The sequence below is a fragment of the Oncorhynchus mykiss genome, chromosome 3 (genome assembly GCF_057628025.1).
Source record: "Oncorhynchus mykiss isolate SJ-2025 chromosome 3, ASM5762802v1, whole genome shotgun sequence".
Taxonomy (NCBI): Eukaryota; Metazoa; Chordata; class Actinopteri; order Salmoniformes; family Salmonidae; genus Oncorhynchus; species Oncorhynchus mykiss.
In genome coordinates, this window is record NC_143024.1 from 76,227,045 (window position 1) to 76,241,534 (window position 14,490).

The following is a 14,490-nucleotide window of genomic DNA, read 5'->3' on the forward strand; positions in this document are numbered from 1 at the left end:
CAGTAACGAGGCTATATACAGGGGGTACCGGTACAGAGTCAATGTGTGGGGGCACCAGTGTCGAGGTAATTGAGGTAGTATGTACAGTACATGTAGGTAGAGTTATTAAAGTGACTATGCATAGATAATAACAGAGAGTAGCAGCAGTGTAGAAGGGGGGTGAGGGGCAATGAAAATAGTCTGGGTAGCCATTTGATTAGATGTTCAGGAGTCTTACGGCTTGGGGGTAGAAGCTGTTTAGAAGCCTCTTGGACCTAGACTTGGCGCTCCGGTACCGCTTGCCATGCGGTAGCAGAGAGAACAGTCTATGACTAGGGTTGCTGGAGTCTTTGACAACTGTTTTAAGATGGCCATACCATGGATCATTTAGCAATTTGATTTTAATTTGGTATATACAAAAAAAGCATTTAAAAAACATTGAATTTGGCCTTTAGGCCTATAGCCCATAGAAATGCATTGAATAAGACATTCAGAAATGGCAAAACAGACAGTCAAAAAATAAATGATAAGAATAAGGTTTTGAAGGGCCTTTCCTAAGAATGCTCATAAAGGTCTGATTGGTGGAGTGCTGCAGAGATGGTTGTCCTTCTGGAAGGTTCTCCCATCTCCACAGAGGAACTCTAGAGCTTTGTCAGAATGACCATTGGGTTCCTGTCACCTCCCTGACCAAGGCCCTTCTCCTCCGATTGTTCAGTTTGGCTGGGTGCCAGCTCTAGGAAGAGTCTTGGTGGTTCCAAACTTCTTCCATTTAAGAATGATGGAGGTCCCTGTGTTCTTAGGGAACTTAAATGATGCAGAATTGTTTTAGTACCCTTCCCCAGATTTGTGCCTCGAATCAATCCTGTCAATGAGCTCTACGGACAATTCCTTCAACCTCATGGCTTGGTTTTTGTTCTGACATGCACTGTGAACTGTGGGACGTTATATAGACAGGCGTGTGCCTTTCCAAATCATGTCCAATGAATTGAATTTACCACAGGTGGACTCCAATCAAGTTGTATAAACATCCCAAGGACGATCAATGGAAACAGGATGCACCTGAGCTCAATATAGAGTCTCATAGCAAAGGGTCTGAATACTTATGTAAATAAGTAAATAATGTATTTTTTATACATTTGCAAAAAATTATAAAACCTGCTTTCGCTTAGTCATTTTGGGGTATTGTGAGTAGATTGCTGAGGATTTTTAATTTATTTAATCCATTCTAGAATAAGGCTGTAACGTCAGAAAACGTGGAAAAGGTCAAGTGATCTGAATACTTTCCAAAGGCACTGTATATTCAAATCCTTAAGAGTCTATTGACGGTGCGTTAATCTAAGTAACATAATACAAAAATCTCCATCAGGTGTCACAGGACTTGTTTGAAGGTAACCGGTATGGATTTTTTTTTTTAATGAATGGAAGTGTGAAGGTAGTTTTGTGTCAACAAAGAAAAAGGGGTTAAATATGTGTCCAAAGACTCAAATATTTCCTGAGCTTTCTTAGATCCCCTAGATCTTAGACACTTGAAAACCTTATTTCTTATCATTTATTTTTTGACTGTCTGTTTTGCCATTTATGAATGTGTTATTCAATGCATTTCTATGGGCTATAGTAGAAAAGGCCAAATTGAAAAAAACTTTTTTTTATACCAAAGGGGCTCCTAAAATTCAAATCAAATAACTAAATGATCAATGGTACGGCCATTTTAAAATGTTAGCTTAGTGGAACCCCCCTACCCCTCATAGACTTTTAGAAGTTAAATACGTACTATACCTGCCCAGAGCATCCAGTTTCACTAGTAGCTAGCTAATTTGTCATACTATAGCTTTTGTTTTGGCCGCGTTGGCTACAGTGTACTAGTTGGCTAGCTAACTGCTAGCACGTGTAACAGAGAGTGTCCACTGATCCACGTTGAACACGGTAGGAGTGATGAAGCCGTTCCTTTTCAATGGAGGGAAGTGAAGTAGACTGGGGGGGGGGGCGTTGGCTGATGCGAGCATGGATGAGGCAGCATAAACAGCGCGGACCTAAATTGGGGAGAGCTGATCTCTATGCAAATACTCTGCAATATCGTGGTGTGCTTGATCTATTAAAGTTCACTATGGCTACTGGATTGGTTGTTGACACCTAGCACTATCCAGTTTGCGAGCTAGCTTGCTAGTACCCACACAAGAGTGAGGCTAGTGTGGCTATCTATATAGTTAAAGATGCATTCCGGGATCTTAAGCACATATTATACGCATTGGATGACACAATTGTGCACAATCCGTTTAGGCTTCTGAGAACTACTTCCAAAACTATGGCTTGAAGTATACAATAGTTCTGGAGCATCACTTTAACACAAGCTGAGGACAGGTGACATCACTTTCACCAACCGGTGGAGACATTGGGTGCTTTCCTCTGCCCAGGCGTTGCTAATGCATGCTAGATCTTACAACACCTGGATATCTGTTTTATGTATCAGCTAACCACATCTTAAGTTATAGCAATCTGTTGCCCGACAGCATAGTAGATGATGTAACATGCAACCGTTGGTTGATGCATGCAACGTCTGAGCAGGGGAATGCGACCATTCATTGAACTTCATGCCTCTGGACTGGTTGTGAGTAAACATTTTCATTCATCACTATTAGAATGTATTATTCAATTAACTGATGTGTTAGTTCTCTTTATGGAGGGGTAACATATTAAGTGTTGTGGGGAAGACCAAACTCAACCAGTCTACATTTCTATTAAAGCCAAGTTATCTTTTTAATCACTATAGGCCTGCCTAGTACTGACTCTAGGGCATGGGTTCTTTGTCTCATCTAATATCTATGAAGATGGTCCTCTTTGTGCCAGTCAGTGTGTTGAGTGTTTAGTGGAGTAGAGAGAGATGTGCCTGGACTGAATTCTGAAAATGACTCCTGACACATCTCTGCCAACACCACATGCCCCTCACTCAGCCTCAGAATGGATATGGAAAAGACTAATCAGGAATTAATCCAGTTTCATCCATGTGGCAAAGATATTCTATTTACAACACATTTTATGGCCTTTTATCCAGTTAATGAGATTTCAAATAAATGTGAAGTGAACTGCATTTAGATTGCTATTCAGCCTGGGACTGAGCCTGATACATTCCTCCTCATGACAGAATATATATTACGGGCAAAGAGGCTTCATTGAATTGTAAGGTTCTTTGGGGAAGCAATAATAGACAGGTCCTGGTGAGGAGGCAGAGACAGACATTCCATTTCTAGGAAAATTAGTGAGAGAGTGAGAGCAGAGAGGAAATATAGCATGAGTGTGAGAGGTTCTGAAAGGAGGAGAGTAACAGAGACATGGGTCCTGTACATACTCTCACCAGTGGTGGAAAAAGTAGGGTACAGTAATTCACATAAAGACCACAAGATGTCCCCAAATAGTTTTCTCAACACTTCCCCTGTCACTGCTGTCACTGCTCTTGCTCAACAAAAAATGTCCTGGAGATATTTCAACAAAACAATTTTGTGATAAATGTATCACCATTATTTTAAATTTTGAAAAAGTTGTAGATATATTTCAATGAAGTTAGATCTATAATTGTTTTTTAAATATACAAGTAGGAAAGCCTTAAAATAAATAATCCACTTGTTTAGAGAGAAAAATATGGATTTAAAAATAAAGTAGCAATATACTGGATGAGTGTGTTCATCCACCTACTAGGGGGTAACTGGCCCCTGCAGGCTAGTTACCTCTTTATGGTTATGAATGTGTTTCTACCTGTTATTTAGATATTGACTAGCCCAGTTAGCACTAGTTTAAGCTAACTTTCTAGCTAGCAACTTCACTAGCAGTATATGCAAGCCAGCTAGCTAGTTAGCATAAGCTGGTAGGAGTACTAGCTAGAAACCTTTCTACCAGGTCGCCTGAGGTAAAATACATTAAAAAGATAATGTAACTTAGTTGCAGTTGTAAATGTTTCCACTAGTAACTGATAGCTTTACAGTTAATTTTACTTTATTGCCTTTTAGCTATTTTACACAGCATTTTATGCCATATTGCTGGATCGCTACGTTTTTAAGTGATAGCATCTCCTCCTGTTTCCAGTCACAGGTGTGAGCAGTGCAGGAGGTGGTTTTATGAGTTGTGCTTCAATTCTTCTGTGGATAGCTTTGTTTGTGAGCTATGTACAAATTACAATGGTGCAATAGAAGAGCATAAAAAGTTGCCACATCAATGCTACACTGAGTTAATTAGTTAAGTTATTGTTATTAAATGCTATATTCCAATGTTACTAGTTATATTCCATTCCAATATTGTATTCCAATTATTTTTTTTATTTGTATTAATTAAAAACAACTATTTCAAACCTTTTGCTCCTGAATGTCATTTTAAAGACTGCTGGGATTTAAAATCTTGTATTTTTAAAATCATATTTAGTGCAATTGTACATACTGTAATGGATTGTCTGGAAAAGGAACAACAATGAATGAACAAAGAAAATGTATGTGCTGGTGAATTAAAAATAGGGACTTTACATCAAATCTCCTCATAGTGCAGATATTAATGGTGACCTATGCTATACCCCCCCACTATATTTTATTAACATCATTTTAATTAGACAACTAGACTTAGCTTTTAAGTATTACTTACTAAAGAATTTGCAAATAAAACAGATTAAATTGATTTTGAACACAATTGTGTATAACCATATGCTATAATCTTAACTGGCACCCTAACATTTCATGAAATAACAAAAAAAAGTGTCAACTCACCCAGTAAAATACTGCTTGAGTACAATTCTAAAAGTATTTAGTTTAAAATGTACTTTAAGTATCAAAAGTAAATGTAATTGCTAAAATATACTTAAGTATCAGAAGTGAATGTAAAAAACTAAATCATTTCAAATTGCTTATATTAAGAAAAAAATGGATGGCAAAATGTTCTAGTTTAAAAAAAAGGGATGGATAGCCAGGGGCACGCTCCAACACTCAGACATCATTTACAAACATTTGTGTTTAGTGAGTCCGCCAGATCAGAGGCAGCAGGGATGACCAAGGATTTTCTCTTGATAAGTGCATGAATTGGACCATTTTCCTGTCCTGCTAACCCTTCAAAATGTAGTCATTTTGGTTGTCAGGGAGTGAAAAGTACATTCATTTCTTTAGAAATGTAATGAAGTAAAAGTAAAAGTTGTCCAAAATATAAATAGTAAAGTAAATTAAAGATACCCCAAAAAACTTCTTAAGTACTACTTTGAATTATTTTTACTTAAGTACTTTACACCACTGACTCTCATAAACAGTGAGACCCGTTGTCTCTGCTGTGGTGTCGAATAGAAAACACACACACACACACACACAAACCGGTCTCTGCCAGTATGAAATATAGTGAAATGTGAGGTGAGATAACGCTTCCTGCACGGGGAGGACTAAAGGAATACCAATATGTTTTAAAAGAGGCCTGGGTAAGGCCAAAATGTCACAAATGTTCAAAATTCAATTCATTATTTCTCAATTATGCTTTTTAGATATAAATGTCAGATATATGAAAACAATCCTTCCTCCAAAGGACCCTTCTATGGTTTAAATTTTGTGAAAATCAAAAAAATCCTGATCTTGTTTTGTTCAACCCTAACCCTAACCCTAACCCTAACCCTAACCCTTGCTAACATTAATTTATTAATATTGAAAAATATGAACATGAATATAGAAAATATAACATTTTTGATTTGGCTTTTTTTTATATACAATACCAGTCAAAAGTTTGCACACACCTACTCATTCAAGGGTGTTTATTTATTTAACTAGGGTTATCTTTGGTCTCTTTGTTGCCTCTCTGATTAATGCCCTCCTTGCCTGGTCCGTGGGTTCTGGTGGGCGGTCCTCTCTTGCCACATTCTTTAAATCTTTTAATAACGGATTTAATGATGCTCCGTGGGATGTTCAAAGTTTCTGATATTTTTTTTTATAACCCAACCCTGATCTGTACTTCTTCACAAATGTGTCCCTGACCTGTATGGAGAGCTCATTGGTCTTCATGGTGCCGCTTGCTTGGTGGTGCCGCTTGCTTAGTGGTGTTGCAGACTCTGGGGCCTAGCATATATACTGAGATCATGTGACACTTAGATTGCACACAATTGGACTTTATTTAACTAATTATGTGACTTCTGAAGGTAATTGGTTGCACAGATCTTATTTAGGAGCTACACAGCAAAGGGGGTGAATGCACGCACCACTTTTCCGTTTAAATGTGAAAAAAAAAAATTAAACAAGTTATTTCTTTCATTTCACTTCACCAGTTTGGACTATTTTGTGTATGTCCATTACATGAAATCCAAATAAAAATCTATTTAAATGACAGGTTGTAATGCAACAAAATAGCAAAACACGCCAAGGGGGATGAATACTTATGCAAGGCGCTGTATATATTGTTGAACATAATATACTCTACAGGCATATTAAAGTTCCAGATTGGGATCTCTGCTAGTTTTAAAGTTAAGGCCCATTTTATACAGAGATTTTGGCATAGTAGGCAATGTAACCAATCACAGCCTTCCTTACTTGTATCACAGCACATCCTGTAAATTACCAGCAGAGGGTGACCATTTTGAATCCATTTTCACATTCACTCTGTTGGCAATGATTCCAAATCAGATCATAACTCTAAAAGTAGCAGAGATCCCACTCTGAAACGTTGGTATGTCCATAGAGTATATTATTTTAAACAATATACTGACAAATGAGCCAAATATATTAATGTAAGAATTTTGTTGTTGAATTCAAAATACTACACATATTATGGAGAAAGCAGGAAAGCTTCATATGACACCAATGCTAGTTTGTACTGTAGCACCGACAGATTATACATTATGGAGTCAGCAGCAATCAGCAGTAGAAACAATAATAAAGCGTTTTGGTAAAAAGCTGAGGCATGGGGCTGGAGAAATGTTCAAATTCATAGACAGAGCTACTGTAAGGATGCAAGGACTGACCATCCATGAAATCAACATTATGGTTTAAACCATGTTTTGAAGCTAGTATGTAGTGTTAGTATACATTTCATTTGATTAGAACAAGCTTGTATTTTGGTTTTGATGGCAGCTCATGAGGCATATATAACTTATACTACTCAAAAATCAATTTTGTCTCTATAAATTCAACAATTGATTCAGCAGCTGCTGATTGCCCCCTTATAGGAGGCCTGGGTAAGGCCAAAATGTCACAAATATTCCAACTTCAATTAATAATTTCTCAATTATGCTTTAAGATAGAAATCTCAAATATACATCAACAATCCTTTCTCCAAAGGACCCTTCTATGGATTACATTTAGTGAAAATCCACAAAATCATGATCTTGTTTTGTACTACTTTTGTGAAGAATCCCCCCTAAGGTTCAGATTAGGACGGCATCGAAGACGGGATGGAGGACAGGATGGTGGGAAAGAAGACAGGAGCAGGAGGGATACTGGTGGCTCCAGGGGCCCTGGTACATCAAACAGTGACAGGCTGAGGGGCTGGAGGCCCTGGGATCCTGGCTGTGAGTCTACAGGGGTCTGGGGTATGAGTATATGGGGGTCTAGAGGGGGCTGGCGGCTGACACCAGAAAGACATGCCAAGACCTGGCTATTCTCTTTTCATCCTCTGCAAATTTACAATTCCAAAGAGGGGAAGATTATTAAAGTATGGCATTGATGTCCGTAGATGTTCATTATGTTGGGAGATACTTGGGGGAGACCTGGAATATGTGTTATTCTGTGACCATGTTCTATCATCCATCCTCCATCTTCCTCTCCTCCTGTCCATTCTGTCCCTCACCTCCTTCTCTTCCTCTTCCTGGAGACGACCTCGTGCCCTTCTCTGGCGAAGTGTCCGTTCTCCTCTTTCTTCCTCTCTAGCTGTGAACGGAGGCACAGGGGTGCTGAGTGTGTGTGTGTGTGTGTGTGTGTGTGTGTGTGTGTGTGTGTGTGTGTGTGTGTGTGTGTGTGTGTGTGTGTGTGTGTGTGTGTGTGTGTGTGTGTGTGTGTGTGTGTGTGTGTGTGTGTGTAAGAGAGAGAGAAAGAGAGAGTAGGCACAGGGGTGCTGTTCTACGTGTCTGCCCAAGTTCAGGAGGCTGATGGAAGCTGGCTTCCGTGGCTGAAACTAATACCATCAGATTCCACTGTGGCCTGAGGATGACCGGAGCTGTGACATTTTGATGTCTCCGTGTGTCTGTGTGTGTGTGTGTGTGTTTGCGTGAGCATGTGCGTGCGTGTGTATGTGCGTGTGCCTGCATTCGTGCATGTGCGTGTATGTGTGATATTTTGATGTCACAGCTGCCACAGTTGTACTTCTTAAGTTTCGTATTGGAGTAGCAGCCATAAATACTGTCTGGACACTAGAACATTGGGACAGATGGTTTTCCCATGCAGGGAAATTCTTCACCTAATGGTTTTAGGGTCTTTAGTTGTTCCGTCTGAGGAAGACTACTGGTGACAAACGGGGAAGAGAGCAGAGATGCTGGAAAGCTCACGCTGAGCAGGAGAGAAGAGAAGGATCCGGAATATATCATGGTGATGGGTGGCACATCACTGGCCTAATTCCACTCAGTGTCATAAGCGACTTGCAATGTGGAAAAAGGCATGGCGTCTGTCTGAGCATTGTGTCTGTATGACAGTACTCTTTGTGGTTATGAAAAGCTCTTTAAAATAATATGATTATATTTCCTCTCTCATATCTACAATGTAAAACAAATTCAAATTGTTTGCTAGGTTTATAGAATAGACTACTGCTCCTTTGCTGTTCTAACTCACCAGCTAAATTCTGTTGAGCAGCTGATTAGTAGAATCATGCATGTTACAGCAGGGCTGGAGAAAAAACCTGCACACCCAGTATTTCACCAGGATAAGTTTTGGCCAACCTTCAACAGTAGAACCAGTACCTGTGCAGTTGGGGGGGATGGGGTGTTGGGTGGGTTACGGTGTGAGTTGTCTGGCTGTTGTTAAATGGTTTGCGAGGACACAGTCACACCTGCTCCCCTACTTTCTTCAACACTCACTCCTGGCCTGGGGACACACAGGTGACAGATGGGAATGACCGACAGACAGGTAACAGATCATTGATTGACAGGTAAGTAAAGGGTTTTAACCATTTCCATTACCAGTTCAGAGTACACTGTAATGGAAAACTGTTATAGACATGGTAATTAGGTATTAGGTATTATCAACAGTAAAAAAACAAAAAATACATTGTCAAATTAGGGTACGTTGTGGCAAATTGCTTTATTTCAAATGGTACTGTAAATCCACCACACTGAATTCAGTACTGTCTTTAGAGCGCCAAAAACATGTTGACCACTAGTGGGTGCATGTTATTGTTGTTTATGGTTTATTAACATATTTGGATGTCTGCCTTGTAAGAGGCTATATTCTTGCACCGGTGTGTGAGAATGCTCTACCAATTTAGCTGTTGTGGTTATAATGCCCCATCAATTTAAAATGTAAAGGGGATAGATTGAGGCAGCAGCAAACCTTAAATGGTTGAATATTTTACCATGTAACTTGGTCTGTTTTGCCCTGTAGTCTGCTAGTGTTAAAGCATTTGTTAAGGCCTCTAGTGCAAGTGATATAAAGCAAAAATATTAATTCATATGCTTAAAAGTATAAACACTTTACCTAGCAGCCGACCTGCTTGCACCAATCCCTTTTAGTTACAGTAAAATGCTGTAAAATAGAAACATCTCCCCTCAATGAATTTCATTCATTCTGATTACGGTTGCATTTACTTTTCTACAGTATAATACACTACATTTTACTGGTATTGTATGTCATTACACACCACTTTGCTTTGATACTGTATTTTTACTACAGTAGGTGTACTGTAAAATGAAAGACTTCAAATCAAATAAAATTGTATTTGTCAAATACACATGGTTAGCAGATGTTAATGCGAGTGTAGCGAAATGCTTGTGCTTCTAGTTCCGACAATGCAGAAATAACCAACAAGTAATCTAGCAAACAATTCCAAAACTACTACCTTATAGACACAAGTGTAAGGGGATAAAGAATATGTACATAAAGATATATGAATGAGTGATGGTACAGAGCGGCATAGGCAAGATACAGTAGATGGTATTGAGTGCAGTATATACATATGATGAGTAGATGAGTATGTAAACAAAGTGGCATAGTTAAAGTGGCTAGTGATACATGTATTACATAAAGATGCAGTAGATGATATAGAGTACAGTATATACATATACATATGAGATGAATAATGTAGGGTATGTAAATATTATATTAGGTAGCATTGTTTAAAGTGGCTAGTGATATATTTGACATCATTTCCCATCAATTCCCATTATTAAAGTGGCTGGAGTTGAGTCAGTGTGTTGGCAGCAGCCACTCAATGTTAGTGGTGGCTGTTTAACAGTCTGATGGCCTTGAGATAGAAGCTGTTTTTCAGTCTCTCGGCCCCAGCTTTGATGCACCTGTACTGACCTCGCCTTCTGGATGATAGCGGGGTGAACAGGCAGTGGCTCGGGTGGTTGTTGTCCTTGATGATCTTTATGGCCTTCCTGTGACATCGGGTGGTGTAGGTGTCCTGGAGGGCAGGTATTTTGCCCCCGGTGATGCGTTGTGCAGACCTCACTACCCTCTGGAGAGCCTTACGGTTGTGGGCGGAGCAGTTGCCGTACCAGGCGGTGATACAGCCCGACAGGATGCTCTCGATTGTGCATCTGTAGAAGTTTGTGAGTGCTTTTGGTGACAAGCCAAATTTCTTCAGCCTCCTGAGGTTGAAGAGGCGCTGCTGCGCCTTCTTCACGATGCTGTCTGTGTGGGTGGACCAATTCAGTTTGTCTGTGATGTGTACGCCGAGGAACTTAAAACTTACTACCCTCTCCACTACTGTTCCATCGATGTGGATAGGGGGGTGTTCCCTCTGCTGTTTCCTGAAGTCCACAATCATCTCCTTAGTTTTGTTGACGTTGAGTGTGAGGTTATTTTCCTGACACCACACTCCGAGGGCCCTCACCTCCTCCCTGTAGGCCGTCTCGTCGTTGTTGGTAATCAAGCCTACCACTGTTGTGTCGTCCGCAAACTTGATGATTGAGTTGGAGGCGTGCGTGGCCACGCAGTCGTGGGTGAACAGGGAGTACAGGAGAGGGCTCAGAACGCACCCTTGTGGGGCCCCAGTGTTGAGGATCAGCGGGGTGGAAATGTTGTTGCCTAACCTCACCACCTGGGGGCGTCCCATCAGGAAGTCCAGTACCCAGTTGCACAGGGCGGGGTCGAGACCCAGGGTCTCAAGCTTGATGACGAGCTTGGAGGGCACTATGGTGTTAAATGCCGAGCTGTAGTCGATGAACAGCATTCTCACATAGGTATTCCTCTTGTCCAGATGGGTTAGGGCAGTGTGCAGTGTGGTTGAGATTGCATCGTCTGTGGACCTATTTGGGCGGTAAGCAAATTGGAGTGGGTCTAGGGTGTCAGGTAGGGTGGAGGTGATATGGTCCTTGACTATCTCTCAAAGCACTTCATGATGACGGAAGTGAGTGCTACGGGGCGGTAGCCGTTTAGCTCAGTTACCTTAGCTTTTTTGGGAACAGGAACAATGGTGGCCCTCTTGAAGCATGTGGGAACAACAGACTGGGATAGGGATTGATTTAATATGTCCGTAAACACACCAGCCAGCTGGTCTGCGCATGCTCTGAGGGCGTGGCTGGGGATGCCGTCTGGGCCTGCAGCCTTGCGAGGGTTGACACGTTTAAATGTTTTCCTCACGTCGGCTGCAGTGAAGGAGAGTCCGCATGTTTTAGTTGCGGGCCGTGTCAGTGGCACTGTATTGTCCTCAAAGCGGGCAAAAAAGTTATTTAGTCTGCCTGGGAGCAAGACATCCTGGTCCGTGACGGGGCTGGTTTTCTTTTTGTAATCCGTGATTGACTGTAGACCCTGCCACATACCTCTTGTGTCTGAGCCGTTGAATTGAGATTCTACTTTGTCTCTATACTGACGCTTAGCTTGTTTGATTGCCTTGCGGAGGGAATAGTTACACTGTTTGTATTCGGTCATGTTTCCGGTCACCTTGCCCTGATTAAAGCAGTGGTTCGGGCTTTCAGTTTCACGCGAATGCTGCCATCAATCCATGGTTTCTGGTTTGGGAATGTTTTAATCGTTGCTATGGGAACTTGCCACCGAGCTGCCTGTAAGTTACTGTCAAATTCATGGCAACCCCTTTACAGTGTAGACTATAATGGCATATTCCCCTGAGACTGTTAGAATGGCCAACAATGATGAAGTCTATCATGACACAAGGCGAGACCCAGATGCAGACACAGGAGGCAGATGGTTGGAGTCTTACAATATTTATAATTCCAATAGGGTAAGGCAAGAGAAGGGTCATGGACAGGCAAAAGGGTCAAAACCAGTTCAGTGTCCAAAAGGTACTGAAGGGCAGGCAGAAACAAGGTCAGGGAAGGCAGGATGATCAGGCAGGTGGGAAAGTAGTTAAGGGGTCAGAAAGAACCGGGAAGACTAGCAAAAAGAGAATAGCAAAAGGAGTACGGGAAAAACACTCTGGTTGACTTGACTAACATACAAGACGAACTGGCAAAGAATGACAGGAAACACAGGGATAAATACACTGGTGACAATAAGCGACACCGGGAGGGGGTGGAGACAACAACAGGAACAGGTGAAACAGATCAGAGTGTGACAGTAAATCGGTGATGAGGGCCGGGTCCAAGATGTCTTTTGCAGGAACCCAGCACCTCTCCTCCGGGCCATAAACCTCTCATTCAACCAGGTACTGGAAACCCCTGGCCCGTGGTCGAACCTTCAGAAGGTCATCTCACTGTATACGCTGGCTGGCCACCGATAACTCAGGAGGTAGGGATGGGCCTGGAGACAGAAGACATAGGAGAGTGAGACACAGGCTTAATCCTAGACATGTGGAAGGTAGGGTGAATACAGAGGGTATTGGGAAACACGAGATGGACAACAGTGGACAACAGTGGAACAACAGTGGACAACAGTGGAAAAGGACCAATGAACCTGGGAGACAGCTTGCGGGGCAGATCAAAGTGGAAAGCCATACCCTCTGCCCAATGCGGTAGCGGGGATCTGGGATCCAGCGATGGTCCGCTTGTCGACGATACATGGAGTTGGTCTTGAGAATAGTCGCCCGGGCTCTTCTCCAGGTACGTCGACAGTGGCGGAGAAACATCTGGGCTGAGGGTACGCTAACCTCCTGATCTTGTTCAGGGAAGAGTGGAGGCTGATACCCCATGGAGCACTTGAAAGGGGAGAGTCCCGTGGCAGAACTGGGAAGAGTGTTCCGATCATTCTCCACCCAGACCAGTTGATGGATCCAGGTAGTGGGGTTTGGTTGGTTGGTTGGCTCGTTCCGACTGACAGTTAGTTTGGGGATGGAATCCGGATGACAGGCTGGCCGATGACCCTATAAGGGTGCAGAATGACTTCCAGAACTGAGGACCTCGATCAGAGACCATGTCTACCGGGAGTCCGGAGGACATGCTGCACCATAAGCTGGGCCATCTCCTTGGCTGAAGATAGTTTGGGGAGAGGGATGAAATAGGCGGCCTTGGAGAACCGGTTGACTACGATCAGAATGACATTGTTGCCATTAGGCGGAGGGAGCCCAATGACAAAGTCCAGAGATATATGAGACCAGGGACGATGAGGAAACGGTAGTGGCTGCAGGAGTCCAGAAGGAGCAAGCCGTGTTCTCTTGTTTTGAGCACACACAGTGCATCCGGTGACGAAGGCAGAGACGTCAAGGACCATTGTGGGCCACCAGTAACATTGTCGAAGGAAGACTAGTATACGACGGGACCCTGGATGACAGGTCAGCCTGGAGGAATGAACCCATTCCAGCACCAGGGACCGGACTGGATTAGGTTAGCTGGGCCCCCTTCAGGTCCAGGCTGGGAGCGTTGTGCCTCGTGACCAGGTTCTCAATACCCCAATCCACAGTGACAGCAAGGCATGAGGTAGGGATAATGGTTTCAGAGGTTGAGGGTGTGGCAGAGGAACTGTATAGGTGAGAGAGAGCATCAGGCTTCACATCTTTAGACCCAGGACGGTAGGAAATTGTAAAGTTGAATCTGGTAAACAGGAGGGAAGTGCCTTGAGTTGAGGCGCTTGGCTGACCAGAGCTATTCCACGTTTTTATGGTCGATCCAGACCAGGAATGGCTGTTCTACTCCTTCCAGCCAGTGCCTCCACTCCTCCAACGCCATCATCACCGCCAGGATTTCTCGGTTGCCAACATTGTAGTTCCTATCTGCAGGATTGAGACAATGGGACAGGAAGGCACAGGGATGAAGCTTCTGATCCTGGGCGGATCGCTGAGACAGGGTGGCCCCCACTCCAACATCCGAAGCATCCACTTCCAGAGGGGGGGCCGCCAGGGTGCTGTAATCCCTAATGAAACGGCGGTAGAAGTTTTCAAAACCAAGAAACCGTTGCAATTGCACCCTGGACGATGGTTGAAGCCAATCCACCACTGCTTTCACCTTTCCAGGATCCATCTGAACATTGCCCT